Source organism: Myotis daubentonii, chromosome 21 (genome assembly GCF_963259705.1).
Source record: "Myotis daubentonii chromosome 21, mMyoDau2.1, whole genome shotgun sequence".
In the NCBI taxonomy this organism is placed as follows: domain Eukaryota; kingdom Metazoa; phylum Chordata; class Mammalia; order Chiroptera; family Vespertilionidae; genus Myotis; species Myotis daubentonii.
Genome location: NC_081860.1, coordinates 16653705 through 16673854, shown reverse-complemented (window position 1 = coordinate 16673854; position 20150 = coordinate 16653705). Strand labels below are relative to the sequence as shown.

Genomic DNA, 20150 nt, shown 5'->3' with positions numbered 1-20150 from the left:
TTTGAAACTGGCGTGCCCCCTTCTCCGCCTCCAGTCAGTTCTGACTTTGCTGTCATCTCTTAGCTGACAGAAGAAGAAAGGTGTCTTTCAGCAGCGGAGTCAGCCAATGAGAGGAGCCCTGAGTCGGGCTTGCAGCCAATGAGAGGAGCCCTGAGCCGGGCTGTGGAGTGGGTGGTGCTGCCCGCACCCCTGGTAGGTGAGGTTTGGCTGGTGAGGGGTGCAGGATCCAACTTGTCCAAGCTCTGTCCCTCTCAGAGCGCCTTTAAAGAACCCACGCCTGGAGTTGTTTCATCTTCAGGCGAGAGAAAGGAACACGGCCGCAAAAGGCACACACGGCCTCCAGTCAGTGCTGTAAACAGTCGGGACCATGGCTTTGACATTGACGGGCCCTGAGCGGGCAGCGACAACATGTATATCCTGCCACGCACAGGCGTGTCTTCCGCAGGCTGGGATGGTGTTTGAAAAGGGGCAAAGGGAATTACATCTGGCTTCTCTGAATAGGACAGGTGGTCCGGCTGTTGTATTTTTGTTGTAATGTGGTTCAAAAAAGCTAAGAAACAGGCACCCTTGTGGGCTGATAATCCGAGGTGACGAGCTCCCCGGCCTGGGGCTGGTGGGGTGGTTTAATGAGCACCAAGCCCCGCCAGTCCTCGCAGGCTTCTAGAGAGTTCCACGGCTGCCCTACCAGCTCGGTGGCAGCGCACTGTTAACCATGTTTCAGGTTCCTCGCCACCACCGCGTCACCCCCTCCTTCCCGTGCTAACAAGACCATCCTGTTCAGCAGTTGACTCATAACCCTGCGCCCCGAAAGGCCGTGCCGATGAGGCAACTGGCTGTGGTTCCGTGTCGGACTGAATTCCAGTGTTCTCCTCTCCCAGTGGTGAGACAGGAAAGGACATCCCATCTGGAAGAACCTGCAGGTGCCATCCCGTCGCTCTGCCTCACGTCACGGATCGCCCTCAGTCAGAAATCTTGACTTGCAACTTCGGAGGGTGGGTCCCTGCAGGAATCCCAGCGCACGCAGCGATGAGGAGCGCTGCCCTGTGGTAGCAGGCGCCGGGCTGGAACGCGGGCAGGCGGCTGGGCGGCTGAGGCTGGGGGCGCCTTCTGTGGACTGAAACCCCAGACAGGTAGGCACCTCTCTGCTGATGTTGCTCGTTGAGAACTTTCAACCCAGGAGGCCTTGACTGTGTGTGTGTGTGTGTGTGTGTGTGTGAGAGAGAGAGAGAGAGAGAGAGAGAGAGAGAGAGAGAGAGAGAGGGAGGGAGGGAGAAGGGGGGTCACAATGCTCATTTTGGCTGGATTTTCTGGGAGAGAGACAGAAAAGAGGGGTTTGAATCCCTTTGCTTGGTGAGCGGTACTTCAGACGTCTTTGGTGGGGAGAGTAAGTGTGGCCTCCAGACTTCTACTTGGGACCTGTGTCACCGGCTGCTGGAGGAATGTGTACTGATTCATGGAAGGGACGGACGGGGAGAATGGCCTGAGAGTGAGATCCCAGGAGGCCGAGCCCAGCCGCACAGCGTGGTCTGCTAGGAAAGCCTGGGTTGTGGAGAACGTGTTCAGGCCGCCCGGACCGTCCCGGGATGGCTTCAGTTGGGGACAAGGCAGGACCCGGTCCCCCCACGGAGGTGAGCTTTTCTAAGCTGCCCTGTCGAGTCATAATCGCAGTGTTGCTCTGTCCACTGCGCCAAACCGGCTAGGGCTCAGGGTCGCTCTAGAAGACACCCACTGATTAGCTCTCAAACTGCCAGCCTCATGGGGAGAAGCAAAACAAAACTTTATTTTTTCCCACCCAAGCACGTGCTTAGCAAGGATGTTCTTTCAAGCCATTTTATTTCCTAAAAAGCCTTATTCAACACAAGGAAAAGAAACCCCGGGACTCACTAGGTGGTGGAGATGAACTTATTCATGAATCCATGGCGTTCAGGGGTCTTCTGTACCATGAGTGAGGGCTGGGCTTCAGACAACTCCTCATTCCTCTCCCCTCCCACCCCCCTACAATTCTTTTTTTTTAAAGTGGGGTTCCCACTTAAAATTTCATCGGTAGAATTCCTGCCCAAAGGGACACATTCTTTAAGGGGCAAGAGGCATATGTTCATGCAACAGTAATTGTAGGCTCTTCCTATTAAAAATATTTCTGCCTTTTCTAACAGCAACCCAATTAATTTACATAAGTTTCAAGAGAATTCTGGGTTAGTAATAATTCTCTCTCTCTCTCTCTCTCTCTCTCTCTCTCTCTCTCTCTCTCTCACACACACACACACACACACACACACACACACACACATTGCTGTGCATATGTACATTTCCCCACTTAATGAGATAAAACTCACATTGTGCAGTTTCTAGATGAGGAATTTGGGCTGAGTGAGGTTGACAGGCAGAGCAGGGAAGGGAGGGAGCCAGGGCTCTGCTGCCTCATGGCACCCAGAGATCTATGCGATTGAGCCTTCTGCATTCCTGTCCTATGCCATCAGCCCTTCACGGGGCCCTCGGCCTGTGAGCAGCCCTGAACCCATGATAACAAGCTCACGTGGCGTCTTACAGCAAAAGGCCAAAAGTCAGTCTATGATGTGCTTCACTGTTGGGGGCAGGCATGGTATGGTGGGCATAATGTGGGCAGGAGAGGCAGAAAGATCTAGATTTCAGTCCCCCTGCTTGTTAACTCGGTGACCTGGGCAAGTCAGAGAATTTCTTCAAACCTGTTTCCTTATTGATAAGGCGATGATTAGAACATCCGCTGCACAGGGTTGTTTGTTACAAAGAACAGAAAGACGAGCCTGGCTGATAGGGCTCCGTGGCTCAGCGTCCACCCAGGAACCAAGAGGTTGCTGGTTGTATTCCCAGTCAGGGCACATGCCCGGGTTGCAGGCTCGATCCCCAGTAGGGGGCGTGCAGGAGGCAGCCATCAAAGCAAAGCACCTCCCGCGTGACTGACAAGTGGTGGACTTCCCATCTGTATTCACGTCTCTGGTCATTCGTTGATGCTTCCTTATATCGCAGTGGGACTGACTTTCTTAGAAAATCCATTGCGATTATGGGGATCCTTCATGCTGGAGCCGATCAACTTTGGACCAGGGTCGTGACCACCCTGTGCTGAGAGTCCCTAAGCAGAGTAAGCTTAGGTAGGAAAGCAAGAACATTAGATGCTTCATAAGCCAGTGTCCTGTGTGAAGTATTGCAGAGGTAGAGGTCAGCATGCGCGCGCGCACACACACACACACACACACACACACACACACAAACACACCCCTCCTGAGTTTTCCTGGGCCCCCAAAGAAGCGTTGCCGGTGGGTGCGCGTGCGAGGAGGAACAGAGAGTACATAGTGTGGCGACCTTTTATTTACCTTAGGCGCCCGGCAGGCCATCCACACACCAGCCTTGGGTGTCCCAGGCTCCCCACTGTGACTAGGGCTGCAGTGCCAAGACTGAGCTAGAGATAACACACCTTCATAAAGATGGGTTTGAGACATGCGTGGTTGGCTTATTTACTGGCCAAAAGCCTGGAGTCACGTTTAGCAAGTAGGCGGTTGGCATCAGGAACGATGTGTGGGCCGCCTGTCCCACCTCTGGCTCCTGGTGAAGTGCGGATGGGCACAGAGAGGCAGGTGGGAGCGCCAGGGAGCTCCTGCCAGCATCAAGCGCAGTCGCACCTTCCTTCCCTGGAAACGCCGGCCCTGGCCTTACCGGCCTTGCACAGCCCAGATGGTTGTTTCCTGTACTTGGTGGACCCGGAATGATGGAAGGAATCTGTGTCCACGCTGGACAGACCAAACAATAGGCACCGTGAAAGGCTTCCCAAAGTAGCAGGACTTTTCCCCTAAGTCCTATGCGACCGTCAGTGTCATCATTTTATGGCTCGTACTATATGTATTGCCCTAAGATAATGTCTTATAGCAAGGATTTTAAATGATGAAAATGTAAATTAAGCTAAAATGCCAATTCAAATAAATTAGGGCTTAGGTATAAAACTTCCAGTGGCAGGTGAGCGAGAGATTGACAGTTTGACCTTGTTCGACTCTGTAGCAGCCAGAATTCCCCATGGGCTTTCTGCTGATGGTGGACAGAGGCTTGTATATAGACCTCAGCCATCGCTGTGTTTTCAAAACAGCTGAGTTATTTCCAAATTTCATTCTTATCTGACCTTAAAGTCTGAGAAAGCCCACTAATAAACAGAAGATAGCTTTACTGAGAAAAGAACTTGACTTTGAGACACATTTCATCTTTCCCAAGTATGAGACTTAAAAGTTTCTCAGACTGTAAGTGTCTATATGCCGCTCCAGTACAAAGTTAAAAGGTTTTGATTCATTTGCATTAGCATTCCTTCTTTATTTCTGCCCACCTGGATACTGGAGAGCCTGTGGAAGGGGGTCTGTGCTATGTTCTTTTAAAATATATATATTTATTGATTTTAGAGAGGAAGGGAGAGGGAGAGATCTGAGTTAGAAACATCAATGATGAGAATCATTGATCAGCTGCCTCCTGCGTGCACCTACTGGGGCTCGAGCCAGCAACCTGGGTATGTGCCCTGACCGGGAATCAAATGGTGACCTCCTGGTTCCTAGGTCGACACTCAACCACTGAGCCACACCAGCCAGCCAGGCTGTGCTATGTTCTTAAGGAGAGTAAGCTGAACAGACTGGAAGCCTAACACATAGCTGATGCTTGGTTTACAGAAGTTCCAATTCAATGGAAAGTTTCCTTTTTATTGTTTCCTGAATTATATCTTCAGGAAATGCCAGGAAACTAAGATATTTCACCACAATTTCCAAACACCTCTGCTTAGGATTGGTGCGCGCATGCGTGCTTACACAATATATACACACACACACACACACCACAAACAGGGACACACACACACCACAGACAGACTCACATACACATTCATGTTCATGTGCAAAATATAAAACAAAACCAAAAGACACCTATTTCTGTGTGTGTCCACCGGAGGTTTATTTCTTCTCCCATCATAGCCTGTGCTGCCTGCTTCCGTTCTGCAGCGGCGCCTTCTGACACACGTGGCATGGGGTCACCAGCCTGGCAAAGGGAGAAATGGAAGGAGTTCTCCAGCTTTTTCTTTTAATCGAGATGTAATTGACATAACATGATATTCGTCCAGATGTTACAGATGATTAGATATTTGTATACATTGTGAAATGATCACCAAGCACATTTCTCAGTAAAGGGAAAATTATAAAGTTCACAACTGCAGCCTATGTTTGGGTTATTTGAAGAGATAAAATATTACATTAAAGGGCTTAAAATCATCTTCATTTACTATTGCTATGTTCTGAAATGAAGTACTTAGGGAGAAAAAGTCATATGCCTTAATCCATTTATCCTCTAGAGATGCTATATGCAAAAACAAGGTCTATTTCTTTTATTTTGACTCCTTTGCCAGACATATGTATTTTAGTGGGTCGTCAATAAATACTTGTTGATTAGATTGGCCCTCACTCGGGCTGAACAATAAAGTAATCATGTCAAAATGCAACCAAAAATTCTGAGAGCATATTCTTCAGTAATGAGGATGACTTGATATCATTTAATAACTAAATTGGCTTCGATTTCTTGCCCTCAAAAGTGTTTTCTTGTTGAACATCTGATTAAAACTTTACAAACTTAGAATTTGCTGATGCCGAACAAATCCTAGGTTGTGCAGATGAACTGTTTTCTCTTACAGTGTGCACATCGTGGGCTCATTATCATATTCCACTGTGGGTCAAAGGGCAGGGTCCCCTAATGAGCTCCTTCTGGTGCATTAGCCATAAGCGGCTTTCCCTGACTTGTTTCCAGCGAGATCTGCTCTCTGGGAATTCTGGTCCACAGCCAGCTGGGGGAGAGTAAAGCTTCGCTCAGAGCATTTCTGGATGATGACTGTAAAGTCATATGCACGTTGAGTTTTCCTAAGTAATTGTTTCACTGATTACACTATTACAGTGGATTTTGAAATTTTTTTGATTATCATCGATGGCAAGAAAATACTTTTTAGGCCCCTTCAAACTCTCTCTCTCTCTCTCTCTCTCTCTCTCTCTCACAGAGAAAAAAGTTTCACTAAACAATGCTTGATACATATTGATGTTTTCTCTTCTATTCCGTTCCACTGTGGACAATCTCTTGTCATGGCCTATGAATGACTTTTCTGACCCATTGATAGTGGTTCTCAATACTGGCTGAAAATAAGATCCAATAGAGAACTTAAAAAAAAATAAAATACTAAAGCCAGGCCCTGGCCTGGTAGCGCTGTGGTTACAGCATTGTCCTGATATGCCAAGGTGGCAGGTTCGGTCCCCAGTCAGGAAATCAACCAATGAATGAATGCATGCATGAAACAGTGCATTCAGTCTTTCTCTGTGCTCCTCTCTCTCTCTCTCTCTCTCTCTCTCTCTCTCTCTCTCTCTCCTTTCTCGTTCTCTCTCGTGTACTGTTATAGGAGCATAAATTGGGGCAACAGCTTTGGAAAGTAGTCCAACTATGTCTGTTAAACCTGAGTATACATATACTTATGGCCTAGCATTTCCACTCCTCGGTACATGCCCTACAGAAACGCATACATATGTCTACCAAAAGACATGTTCAAAAATGTTCATAGACAGCAGCATTGTTTGTTATAGTCCCAAACTCAAAACTCCCCAGAAGAATGGAAAAATAGGTTGTGATATAGTCATGCTGTGGAATACTAAGCACCAAAGAAAAGGAGTCATCTACGGTACATGCACCAGCCTGGATGCACCTCAGTCACAGTGCTGAGAGCAAGAATCCAGGTGCAAAGGGATGCATGTGGTATGATTCCGTAAGTTTAAGAACCACAGCGTTAGTGCATGGAGCTAGAAGTAAGGGTTTGATAGTTGGGGAAGGTCGGGTAGTGACTGGGAGGGGTCCAAAGGCAGGGTCTGGGGTCCCTTTTCTCGGCCTGGCTGCTGGTTATAACATAGGTGTGTTCACTTTAACGATGTGTTACTTTGCTATTTGTATGCTGTACCTCAGTAAATGAGTTTGTTAAGCAGCAATAACCACAGTGCCAATGCCAGGCCGGCACCTTCAGAGATCCTGATTTACTTGGTCTGGATGAGGGGAGAGCGTGGCTTAAAAACCCCTCCCAAGAATTCCCATGTAGGGCCAGGGTTGACAGCCAGGGCACTGACGGGTCACAGCTGGCCCTTTGGAAAACCGTCTGCTTTAATATAACTGTAATCACACCAGGCTATGCTCGGCCATGAGTACCTTTACTCAAGTTACTTGGAAGACATAATTCACACGATAAATCAAGGAATCCCAGAGTTAAGTGCCTGAGAAAGCCAGCCAGGTGACTGAGTTGGCAGTGGTCCTGGCTGGTCAGCGATGGCCTGTAGCTCCCGTCGGTAGAGGCACCCTTTGCTTTATTGCGCTTCACAGATACTGTGTTTTAAATGTGGGCTCGAATTGTTTTAAATACTATGAAGGTCAAACAAAACTGATTGGTCGGCCCAGTTCGATTGGCACCAAGTTCTACTACTGGTTTGTAACGGTGACTTAAAGTTTTATAGTTAGAAGGAAACCTATGGATATAATTGTATAGTCTACTAATTACTTGCCCTTTTCTGCTTCTGCAGGGATGCTGTGACACTTGGATATATATACACACACACAGACGTATATTTATACTGTACCTGAGTTCGTTGGGAGTGAGCTATCATATACACTCAAGGTAATTATCATTTACGTTTTATTTTACCTCTACTGTTTTCTCTTAATTGAAATGGTGGAAAATAACAGCTGTAACTCAAAAGTTTATCACGTGGTATTGTTTTTCATATTCTGGGGAGCTGTGGTGTTTGGCAAGTACCATAGTATTCTCTGTGAAATACGGTAGCTTCCTAGCCTTTTCTTTAGAAAGGGGAGCTGTTGCATGAAAGACTTCACCAGGCAGTGACAAGCCTCGCTCTTAGGTGGTGTTCACCCTCCATGCTCGGGGCTCACCCCTACCTTCCTCCTTCCCATCCCCCAAAGCCGGCTGCTCAGTTTGGAAGGAGGGCTGGCCCTGTCCTGTAATTCTCCAGCTTCTAGTCTCTCCCCGTGGGAGAACTTCCAAAATCGCCTTTCTCCAAAAGCATCACAGATGACACTCAACACATGATCGATGGTGTGCATGGTGGAGAGTGACTCGCAGAGCACCTCACCAGTGTTGATTTGATGACGCAGAATTGAGTCATGGCAAGAGAAGGAGCCTTTTGCCCTCAATGCCTCTATTTGCACGTGGCTCTGTGTCAGTCGGAGCAAGTCACTCGATCCCTCTCTATTTTATTCTTTACTTGTAAATCGAGGGTATTCATAGATCCTATCTTTGTCAGGATTCAATGAGTTCACGCTCGTGGAAGAAACTGTAAATTGGGATCTATTTTATAGTTGTTACCATTTTAATCATCCATTTTGTATTCTGCGGAAAAGTAGTGTAGTTATTCTCAGTTTTTAGCAGCAAAACTGTGTGTCAGTGCCGCCGGTCATCTGAGTCACACGTCTTGAACTTTCTCCTGCACCAACGGTTCTTGCTTACACGGTCGGCGGGCCTGCCCCATGTCCGCCCTCTTCCAGCCTAACCGATTCCCACTGGGTCAGTAGCGAGCTCAGAGGGGCTCATGACCAAGCCTATACATTCCTGCGCCTTCTTACCCAAAGCTTTGCCAACGTAGTCCCCGTCTGCTTTCTGGTCAGGTGAGAGTGAACAGTGAAGAGTAAGGAGGGCCCGGAGCACCGGGAAGCCAGAGTGGAGGAGGGTTCAGCCGTGCAGTCAGGCGTCCATGAGGATTTCTGTCTTGGTCATGCTACCAGCCCCTCTCGTGGCTGCACAGCCTGAGCAGACCCCTGGCTCCCAGAATTCCTGGGACTTCTAGGGGTGCAGATCTTTTCGGAGGCCCTGTGGACAGGCCCACCCCTCACATTATCAGGGCCCAGGGCCAGAGTACATCCGGAGGCACCTGGCCCTCAGCTTGCCTCTCCTCACAGCCCCCATCCTGTCCTGCTCAGCGAGAACCCAGTGCCCCTCTGTGTAGACACCTGTGTAAACGAGGCTGGGTGGGAAGGGTGGGCAGTCCTGGGCAAGGTTAGTGCCCTGGGCACACACAGGTGGTACTCGGTGGTGTCATAACTGATGGGTGACAGAGGCTGAGCCGTTCCAGAATTGCGTGGAACATGTAAATGTGACCCTTTTCCACCACCACACCCGCAAACACCCACCTCACCACATGGCGAGGTAGATGCTGCTTAGATTTCGTAAGGTGGGAGGTGAGTAACATCCCCACCTCATACCCCTGCAGGAGGAAATGGACTGAGAACATCGTCATCAGCGGGGAAGAGAAGTGTTCAGGCTCCCCCTCCCCCTGAACAGAGGACTCGCTGAGGCTCAGAGGGGTCTCCTGGCGTCTGTTAAGAGAATCACCCAGGTTTAGAGTGGTGTTTCTCTGATGTCTATTTCAGACACTTCTTATACCTGGGATATTTGGAGTTGAAGATCATATGGTCCTTTTGCTCACTTTCTTTCAGCTCATTCCATTCTTTTAGATCAATCTGAAGACATTTCTATTTAAATGTCACTCACCTGAATGATAGGGGAACATGAACTCCCTCACCCAGCACATGGAGCTGGTCCCCTTCCCAGTGGGTACGCCAGCCCCCTCCCCCGCAGGCTCATACACGGTTTGGATTCATTCACACAGTCCAGGCTCAGCATCCAGATAATCCGCAGCAGCACTTCTGCCAGCTGCATTTTTTGCCAGAAAAAATTTTGAGGAAATATCCAATAAGTTTTGGTATAAAGAAGACGGCATTTCAGAAAGACGACTTAGGCACTTGATAGACCCCAAATCAGCTAATAGAGGAGGACGCGGAAAGGCAGCTTGGCCCCTGTGCGCCCCCTCCCCAGGGAGAAGGGAGCTGACAGTGCCAGGTGCCACCTGACCGCGCTGTGTGTGAGCAGTGTTTCCGCAAGTTCCCAGCAGCTCATCTGCACTGGGAGCAGAAATCAGAGAGACCCAAAGGAGGACCCTGTAAATGCACATCAGACGGACATGTAAGGACACCCCTTTGGGAAGAATGGATGTGTGAAAGCCTGGAAACCTGGGAAATTTTTTATTTTTATGTGAGTATTCATGCAATAGACTCGAGATTTTTTTCTTCCAAACACTTTTGCACACAAAATATCTCTACATTCGAAGCTATAGATTTCATCGTTAATCCAAAAAAAGTATCTTAAATTAGTGAAACATTTTCTGTGTTCCAGACTTTGTAGACACCCTGTATCTCTCTGTCTCTGTAACTCTTTCTGTATCTCTCTCTCCCCATAGCTGGTAAAAATCTGGCCTTGTACTTTTTTGTTTTTCCCTCTAAGGGGCTCCTTGCATTAGAGAGAGGCTGGACAGGAATGACTAGTTCTTCTCAGTGTTGAGAGTTGTTGGGTTATTTTCTCTAGTAAGGGCTGCCCGGCGTGGCTCAGCGGCTGAGTGTCAGCCTATGAACCAGGAGGTCACAGTTCGATTCCTATTCAAGGGCACATGCCTGGGTTGTGGCCTCGATCCCCAGTGTGGGATGTGCAGGGGACAGCCAATCAGTGATTCTCTCTCATCACTGATGTTTCTCTCTTTTTCTCCCTCTTCCTTCATCTCTGAAATCAATAAAAATATATTTTAAAGAAATAGTAAGGGCTGGTGTCCGTGGCCAGAGGAGCAGCTGGCCTGGCTGGGGGAGAGAGCGGCGACAACCGCAGCAGGTGCCATTGCCCTGCCCGCGCTGGCTGTCCTGGCAGAGGGAAGTCTGGCCATTTGTTCAGGCTTTGTTTATGTTTTCAGAGCCAAAGAGGAAAGCCACTGAGAAGGTGGAATGGAGACGGTTTCTCTGCCATTCTGTGCCACCTCCCTGCCCTGTCCTGTGAGCTCTCAGACCCACTCACCCCACCCTCGCTGAGGATGAGTGGCATGTTTGTCATCTCCCTCTTTTCCAAGGGGCGCTTTACTCTGTGGGGGCGGCAGGCGGCACCACAGGAAACCCCGCCTTTACACATTACATAAGCGTGCATTTAAAAACATTCAAATGCGGGGCTTGCTTCATCAGTGCGCCTTAGTAACCCCGAGTCCTCCCCCTCCAGCTGTGAGGGAGATGGATGCTCCAAATTCCTTCCTGACCAAGCTGTGGCCCCACGCCCTCGTGTGGGTCCCACTCCCAAAAAATGACTCCTGTGGAGACGCTGCCCAAGACGGGTTCCGTCGTGGAAGAGATCCTGCTGGCCCCGAGGGGAGCAGGTGGCCCTCGTCCCTCTGAGAAGTGGCCGCCTCACCCACCTGGGGCCTGGGTCACCTCCACACCGCTCAGGGCCCCCCGGTGCCATTGACAGAGGTGCAAACAGTGGCCTCCGCTCTGACACGCACAGCTTCCTGGGCATTGACTATATGCCGGGCGTTCTACAAAGCGATGTAGACGCATGCCATTGTTTAATCCTGACCAGAACGAAAAATCATTACTGCCAAGATAGTCAACGCTTAGAAGTCACTTCTCCTGTGAGGTCATGTCGCCGGAAAGGGGAGAGGATGGGCTTTCAGAGTCCCAAACCCTAATTCCTTTTTATTTTATTTTACAAATATGTTTTTATTTATTTTGAGAGAGAGAGAGAGTTGGGGAGAAGGAGAGAGGAGAGAGAGAAACATCCATGATGAGAGAGAATCATGGATCGGCTGCCTCCCGCACGCCTCCTTCTGGGGATTAAGCCAGCAACCCGGGCATGTGCCCTGACTGGAAATCGAACCGTGACTTCCTGGTGCATAAATGGACGCTCAGCCCTTGAGCCACCCTGGTTGGGTCCAAACCCTAATTCCTGATAAGCCAATAGGCCTTGGGTTCCCACAGGTTCTGTCCTGGGAATTCCACCTCAGGATGTTGTGGGGGGAGGTCTGGGTGTTCCCCTCGGGGGAATCTCATGTTGGGAAGGTTGAAACTAGAGGACGTTGTGCAGTAACTCTCCAGGACATGCCCCTGGGTTTGCTGCTGGCACTGTGTGTGCCCATTGTGTGCCATCACCCAGTTAGCTCTTCCACAGCAACAAGCCCTGTGGAGGTTTTGGAGGGAGGCGGCTGTGGAGGGTGGCCCATTGCTCTCTCTCTCTCTCTCGAGGAGTCTTTTGAAACTCATTATTTAACCTCATATTTAAACGAGCCTGACATAGATTCTTTCACATCCCCAGCAAGGTTAGGATGATCAGATAATATTAGGATGTGACATTGACCCAGCACTCCATTGCATTCAGATATTTTTACATGCCTACAGCAGCTGTTTGCAGCAGGTTGAATAAGCAACAAGCGGGCAGTAACATTCGGAGAGATTGAGTTGCCCAAGACCACTTAGCTATGAAGTTCCCGGTGGCCTGCACCCCGGGCTTTCTGACTCCAGAGCCGCAGTTCTCTCTCGAGGGTTTCAGCTGTTTGAAAGGCAGCTCGCTACCCGAGGTGCCGTGCGTAGCACTGGATTGGTGGTGTGTTTTTTCCCCATTTTTCATTTTATTCATCAACTATGGGTTTGCCATTTGTATAGCATCTTACGGACCGTTTTTACCTGGGACTAAGTGACAGGGAAGCTCCTGCAGCTCCCTTCATCGGTGCGCGGGAGGGCCTCGCAGACAGGAACCATCTCTGAGGCTCAAACGGGAAAACTTGAGTCGGAATTGGGGCCTCGCCTCGGCCCCTCTGTGAGTCACTGGCAAAGAGGTTCGCAACTCCCTTGCTTTTGCATTCATTACTCACTTGTGACTGAGCCTAATAACAGAGTAATTTGTGAAGCAAGATGTGTGAGTCACCAGGCAGGGGAGGAGAGCGTGCATGGGATGACTTGGTGCAGGGGAGCAAACTATTTAATAGCACCTGGAAAGGAAGTGCTGACGTGCTGCTAATTGGGTTAAGATTTCTGTGCATCGCAATACCATTGCCTGGTAACCCAGGCATTAGTGTACATTTTAGACTGCTAAAGTTACCTTACAAACACACAGGTGGGGAAGAGAATTCCAGCTTTGAAAGCAGATTATTCATTCTCAATCCCATGTCACTTTCTCGTGGATTTCCGCCCAGTGGTCTTGCGCTCCTTTCCTCTGAACCCTGGGAACGGCACTCTCCTCAGATCTGTCTGTGCTTGGCTTTGCTCCATGTTCTGGTCGCAGTCAGACCTGTTTTTCTGCCAGTTCCTCCCCATGTTATCAGCCTGCGGGAACTTCCACAGCCACCTGCCTCCCTCCTGGTCCTCCGCTGGGCCCTGGCAGTCTGTCACTGACTGCCCAGGGCAGAGACGAGCCAGGGTCTCCAAACAGGCAAAGAGGCACCCAGACGAGTTGCATTTTGGGGACTCCTGTCTCCCTAAACTACATTTTCCGCCTTATCTTTATTACCTCCAAGTCTACAGTCACTAAGGAAGCATTTTTTTTAATTAAAAATTTTTTTAAAGGGCATATATTTTATTGATTTCAGAGAGGAAGGGAGAGGGGAAGAGAGCTAGGAGCATCAGTGATGAGAGAGAATCATCAATCGGCTGCCTCCTGCACGCCCCCTACTGGGGATCCAGCCCACAACCCAGGCATGGGAGTCAAACTGTGACCTCCTGGTTCACAGGTCGACCCTCAACCATTGAGTAACGCCGGCTGGGCAGGAAGCATATTTCCTATTTCCTTTTAAACCGCTAGAATCCAAAAGATTCTAGCGTCTGGTTAGCGTCTGTGTGTGTAAAGAGCGGAGATGAGTTTTATGTCGGTAACAGACTTGCCTTACTTCAAATCGGCTATTAGCTTTTGCTTAGTAAACATTTACTTTGAAAAACCAGCCTCTTGGGAAACGTATTTGGGAAGCTGCCTCCAAACCATGGGAGAGGCGGAGGAGGAGAGCCTGGCCACGTGGGGTCCCTTCTGCGCGCAGCAGCAACCTGCTTTTCCCAGAGTAAAACTCCACTGGCTCCACGTTGACATTAGGACGGGGCCCTGCAGGGAGGAGCCCAGATGAGGCACACGTGACACTTTCTCACGGGGCCAAAAGCCACACGCGGAGAGGACAGCACTAGGGGAGAGCCCTGCCTTAAGGAGAACTTGGCCATGTAGATGCCAAGTGCCTGGTTGGCGTGTTAAGGGTTTATTAGTTTTGCTGGGAAAATGGGCCGATGATGTTTGCTAGCGGTGAAGAAGTATCACCCCCGTAGAAAGCGATGGTTGGCCTGGGGGCCTTTTAAGCTGTAGAATCAGTGGGAGCCAAAGGCAGAAGCACAGCCCCCTGGCAGGCAAGTCCTCTAATCTGCAGGCAGACAGCCCTGGGAGGTGCAAGGGGCGGCGCTCCCTCGGAGTCGGAATTTCAGAGGCCTTTCTGACTTGTGCAGAATCACTTTAGCGCTTGGTAATTAGTATTCGAGTAGGCACATCAAGATGGTTGGATTTTTCCATCAGGGCAGTCTTGGTCCAATCAGGGTTGGAGTAACAAAACGCTGGCCAGGAGGAGCTCTGAAGAGCGCAGGAATCACAGCTATCGGAAGCTGTAGGGCTGGTGGAGCCCCCGAGGAAGACCCTCTCCTCCTCCCACCCCCACCCCCCAGGCTGATGTGCAGATCCTGATTCCTGATGCAGAGGGTGCAGAGTCTTCGTTGCTATGGTATCCACAGAACTGGCTGGAAGCCAGCCCTCTGGAACTTGCTGGAGATCTGCCCTCTTGGGTGCTGGGAGAGCAGTTCAATGGGAGTGTCAGCTGCCACAGAACTCCTGAGGGAGGTGCCAGTGGCAGCTGCTGGCTGCTGGGGGTGGGGGGAGCCCTCACTGGGAGCCCTCCAGGGCCAGAAGCACCTTTCTTTCTTCCGCAGTGTCTCTCTACCACCCTCTGCTGGCAAAGAGAAATAGGTGAAGGGACCAGGCCCATTTCACAGAGCAGGCAAAAAGGGTGAATGGCCCCTATCCTCCACGGGTGCTCCACTGGTCCTCCTGGCTCAGTCTGAGCAGCTGTCTCTCTCATTTATAGGTTTTGGGGTGTGTGTGTGTGTGTGTGTGTGTGTGTGTGTGTGTGTGTGTGTGTTTATTTCTGAGAAGGGAGAAAGGGAGGGGGGGGAGGAAGGGGAAGAGGGGGGGGGGGAGAGAGAGAGAGAGAGAGAGAGAGAGAGAGAGAGAGAGAGAGAGAGAGAGAAACATCCATGATGAGAATCATTGATGAGCTGCTCTTGCATGCCCCACACTGGGGATGGAGCCCATAGCCCAGGCATGTGCCCTGACCGGGAATCGAACCGTGACCTCCTGGTTCATAGGTTGACCCTCAACCACTGAGCCATGCCAGCCGGGCAGAAGTTTATTTCTCGTGCATGTAACAGTCCAGGTATCGCCCCCCTTTCCAGCTGTCAGGAAAGAAGACAGACAGACTCAGGTATTGTGAACATGGGTTCTAGAATGTCTCTTCCCTTCATACACCTTTACAGGACAGGCAGCTTGGTCTTTAGGGAGATTACCCAAATCAATTCCTCGCTTGTGTCGCTGACCCAGACCCCACACAGCCACATGTGGCCACAAGGGAGGTTGGGAAATGTTGACTCACGTGACAGGGCAGCCATGAGCCTGGTAAAACTTGGGGGTGAGGGCCTGTGACTAAAAGGCAGAATGAATGGATACTGAGGACATCCTGATACCCCTCGGTGACACCTCTGAGGTGACACCATGCTTTTGTTGCAAATACTCTTGAGTTTTTCTGTTGTTTTTTTTTTGTCTCTGAGTCTGTTCTGAATTTCTTCAAGGCTTATATTGATAAAATTGGAAAATTTAGTATGAGCGAATTACTTAAAGCTGTTTTGACCTTGCTGTAGGTTAATCACTTCTCTACACAAAGTACAGTTGTGTTTGCTTTTCCGCTGCAGTTTTTGCACATTTCCAGGCTTTTACGCACTAACTGAATCATAACTAATGTGCTCCCGAGGTGAGCTGCTCTGGCGCTTGCATTGGCTCATCCATGTGAAGCGGCCCGATTTGAGATGCTCTGAGAAGTAGGATTACACTTGGCCCTGTCCTTGCACCGTGGACAGAAAGCAAGTAGGGCCTCCTGCTTTCCTTCGTGTTTTATCTTAAAGGCATAACCAGTATTTTTGGCCAAGTTCATAGAGTTAGTTTCAAAGAAAACACAAACAGACTCAATGTAGATAAGCATGTTTACCTGACCCCTGGTCCAAGTTTCAAAAATCGTTTGGCAACTAAAAAAATGAAGTTATTTGTAGATAATTAAATTAGATAACATTTTTGGCCATAACATCTCTTTTTGATTTTTCAGGCCCAGTAAGTTTCCCATCCATTCATTCAGCAAATCCTTAGTTAGTGTCTACTGTGTGCAAGCTTTGGGCATGCAGTAGTGGGCAGACCAGGCGAAGTCCCCACTCTTCTGGGGCTGACTTCTCTCTTTCTCTCTCTCTCTCTCTCTCTCTCTCTCTCTCTCTCTCTCTCTCTCTTTTTAAAAAATTTTCAGAGTGGGAGGACGAGGGAGAAAGAGATAGAAACAGAAATGACGAGAGAGCATCATTGATTGGTCACCTCCTGCGCGCCCCACACTGGGGATCAAACCTGCAACCAGGGCATTTGTCCCAAGTTGGGAATCAAACCATGACCTCCTAGTTCATAGGTCGATGCTTAACCACTGAGCAACACTGGCCAGGCTTGACTTCTCTTTACCGAAGACCCTGGCCTCCCTGTAGTCTGGCCACCCGACCTCCAAAGCTCTCACTTCCTCTCCCGCCCTCCAACCATGTCATCCTCAGGTATTGTGAACATGGGTTCTAGAATGTCTCTTCCCTTCATACACCTTTACTTCTATTTGACTCGTCTATTTAACTTCTCATTTCTCCTCACTGTCCTCTGTCTGAATGACGTTTTCTGTTCTGTAGAGACATTTTCTTGTCACTCCTCCACCCGAGAGCGATGTTCTGTAGGGTTCGTTATCTTCTGAGCTGATGGATTTGCAGCCGGCATTGTTGGTAATCACCAGAAACGCCGGAAGCCCCAGCCCAACTAGGAGCTCCTGCCTCAGCAAGAGTTCAATGCTGTGTTTTTATTTTATCTTTTTATTGATCTCAGAGAGAAAGGGAGAGACAGAGAGAGAGAGAAACATCAGTGATCAGAGAGAACCATGGATCAGCTGCCTCCTGCATGTCCCCTACTGGGGATCGAGCCCACAACCCAGGCATGTGCCCTGACCAGGAATCAAACAGTGACCTCCTGGTTCCTAGGTCAACACTCAGCCAGTGAGCCAAATTGGCCAGGCAAGTGCTGTATTTTTAGTACTTCACAAAAATGTTGCTTCAGACAGTGATCAACTTGCGGCCCAGATGGGTTTATTTCTTCATTCCCAAGGTCAGATTTAATGGTGTTCATCAGGCTTCTCTCACCCTGTTTGGTTCTGTATCCATGAGGTCAGAAACTAATGACTCAGAAGAACCTACATGAGTTGGAGTGTCTTCCTGCAGACGACTGGCAGCTGGCGTTGAAAATAGGGTTTAGACATTTCACAATAATAGCAGGTGGGAAAACACAGCTGGGCCGTGATGCCACGCCCATCACTGACACTTCCCTAAATAGAGAGAAATCAATGCAAGCATTTTTCTTGTCAATATTTTTAAAATAGCTTTAAATTTTTTATATTGATAAAAAGTACAAGCGGTGGGAAAAGGGAAGTTTGAGTAACTGATGAAAAAAAGGAGTGAATAAATCTCTGCTTCCAAGAGAATACCAAGCAGAGAGACTGAGGAGCTGTTAACTGAGTTGACAATTTTTCAGGTGCCAGAAAGGCCTAGAGTTCAGCCAAAGAAACGAAGATGAGAGATGGGCTGCAAGTTGCATGTGGGAGTCAAACTGTCCAGAAAGTGACTGAGTCACAGGCCCCCCCCCCCCTGCCTCCACAGCGACAGATTCATTGTTGCAAAGGCTCAGATTTTTTTAAAGGGCAGTAATGTGTGGGTTTTTGGAAAAATATATGTTTTTATATATTTTTAGAGAGAGAGGAAAGGAGAGTGATAGATAGAAACATCAATACTCAGAGAGAATCATGGCTCGGCTGCCTCCTGCACGCCCCCTACTGGGGATGAGCCCTGAGCAGGAATTGAACCTGTGACCTCCTGATTCATGGGTCGACAGTCAACCACTGGGCCACGCTGGCTGGGCCATGGATTTTTTTAATGCAGGTTTCTATTTCAGTCCTTTCTAATTCTTTCTCCATTTGGATATTGTTGAAGTATTGTAATACTTAGACAGTTAACATAGCAGGAAGGTATCATTCCGCTCACCGTGTCAGTCATGGGTTTTGCACCCGACCCAGCATCTTTCTGAGGCTGTATCAGGGAGGCCGCAGCCTCTTTTACACTGAACGACAAGAACAAAAAGCTTTCAGTTAGCAGTAACTATGAGGGCCACTGTCAGATTTGAAATTTAGAGCCGGGTCAGAAATGAGGGAGGAAGAGAAGAAAAGGGACAAATGGGTACCCCGTGTCAGCAAGATGAGCTCAGAGGCTAAACAGGGAGACATGACAGATGCTGCAGGCTGCCAGCTCCTCCTCCGTTATCCCAGGGCGTTCCTGCTTCTCCAGTATGCTGTAGGAGAAAATCCTAGTCCAGGATTTGCTAAATGTAAGGTTCAGGCAGCTGAACTGAGCGGTCAGTTTCAATCAAGAAGGTCGGGAAACACTAGGTGGCTCAGTGGTTGAGCGTTGATCTCTGAATCAGGAGGTCACGGTTCAATTCCCGGTCGCAGGCACATGCTCAATCCCCAGTGTGGGGCGTGCAGGAGGCAGCGGATCAGTGATTCTCTCTCATCATTGATGTTGCTCTCTCTCCCTCTCCCTTCCTCTCAGAAATCAATAAAAAAAGATACATATTAAAGAAAGGCGGGGAAACGAACACTAGGTGTGTCAGCCAGTGCTCTTGGTCGTAGGCAACCGTGTCCACCTCTTACCATCAAAACAACGGACTTGACTGGCAGTGACTCACAGCGTGGAAGGAGGGTGGTGGGCCAGACGTGGGTGACTAGAAACAGGGAGGTCAGGGAGGCCAGCAGGCGGAGAGACAACTGTAATTTTAGGAGCTGCCGCCGCTGGACAGCGCTGTTGGCCCCAGACGCAAGAGTCCCGAGAACAGCATCCAACTGGCCAAGCCGAGGCATCCCAGGCCGGCCGCCAGCGGATGGGGAACGGTCCCCCCGGCTTGGACAGTGCGAAAGATCATCTCCCTGCTGCCATGAGGGCGGGGTGCTGGCTTCCCCCACGTGGCACTTGCGGTGTGCGGGGGCCAGAAAGGTGACTCGAGCGGATGCCAGAGGCGGCGGCAGGGGCCTGTGGCCGTGCGACAGGAGAGGTTTGCATTTCGATGAAGTCCAGCTTACCTGTTTTATGTTTGTCGTTTTGCTTTTGGTGTCCCACACAAGAAGGCTTTGCCTAACCCAGGGATGGGGAACGTCCGGCCCCCGGGTCAGATAAGGCCCGAGAAGTTATTTGGTTTGGCCCTGCCAAGGCAACTGCAGGAGGGACTCAAAATTCAATAAATCGAGGAGCTGTTTTCCTAGCAACATAAATTTATAGTAAGTGAATTATATTAAGCAAATGATGTTAGAAATATCCAAATGGCCCTTGGCAGAGGAAAGGTTCCCCACCCCTGGCCTAACCCAGGGTCACTGAGATCTCCTTTAGAATCTTCTACTAGTTCTAGAACTTTAGTCCTCATGTTCAGGGCGGGGTTCATTTTGCATTGGCTTTTAACTCTTTGGAAGCAGCAACCATGGATGTTCAGTGGCAGCTCGTGAAGAGAAAGTGAATAATGAAGATTTCCTTATTTTCTCAATTTGAGCGGCATTAGGGGCCCACCCTCAACTTCTGAATTCTTTCCGTGTCTATTTCCCTTTCAATGTGTTTGGCTATTGGGTATTGAAGTTACTGTGGCTCTCAACACATCCTGATTCATTGCTCACATGTGGTGCGCGGGCATTATTCAGAGCAGCGACTCCTACATAATCACCGTAAGCTATTCATTTAACTCTTTAAAGTTTAGCTGTTCATTTATTCACTGAATTATAGATGTTATAGTGAATATAAATTAACAAGTATTTATATTTGATTGGACAAATTCACCCGTCCTGCCTGGAATCATATTTTAGGAGTGA

General features: G+C 49.2%; 1 protein-coding gene across 3 annotated transcripts in view; it reads left to right on the top strand.

Moving 5' to 3' along the window:
- The first annotated feature begins 886 nt into the window (after positions 1-886).
- The window catches only part of CERS3 (ceramide synthase 3), a 57432-nt gene continuing 38168 nt past the window's right edge, over positions 887-20150 (top strand). The window contains exons 1-2 of one of the 3 annotated variants that reach the window (XM_059678395.1): positions 887-1130; positions 7593-7687. The gene's annotated coding sequence lies outside the window, so the exon portion shown is untranslated. The remainder of the gene's footprint in view (positions 1131-7592; positions 7688-20150) is intronic. The other 2 variants (XM_059678392.1, XM_059678393.1) reach the window with 2 other exon arrangements.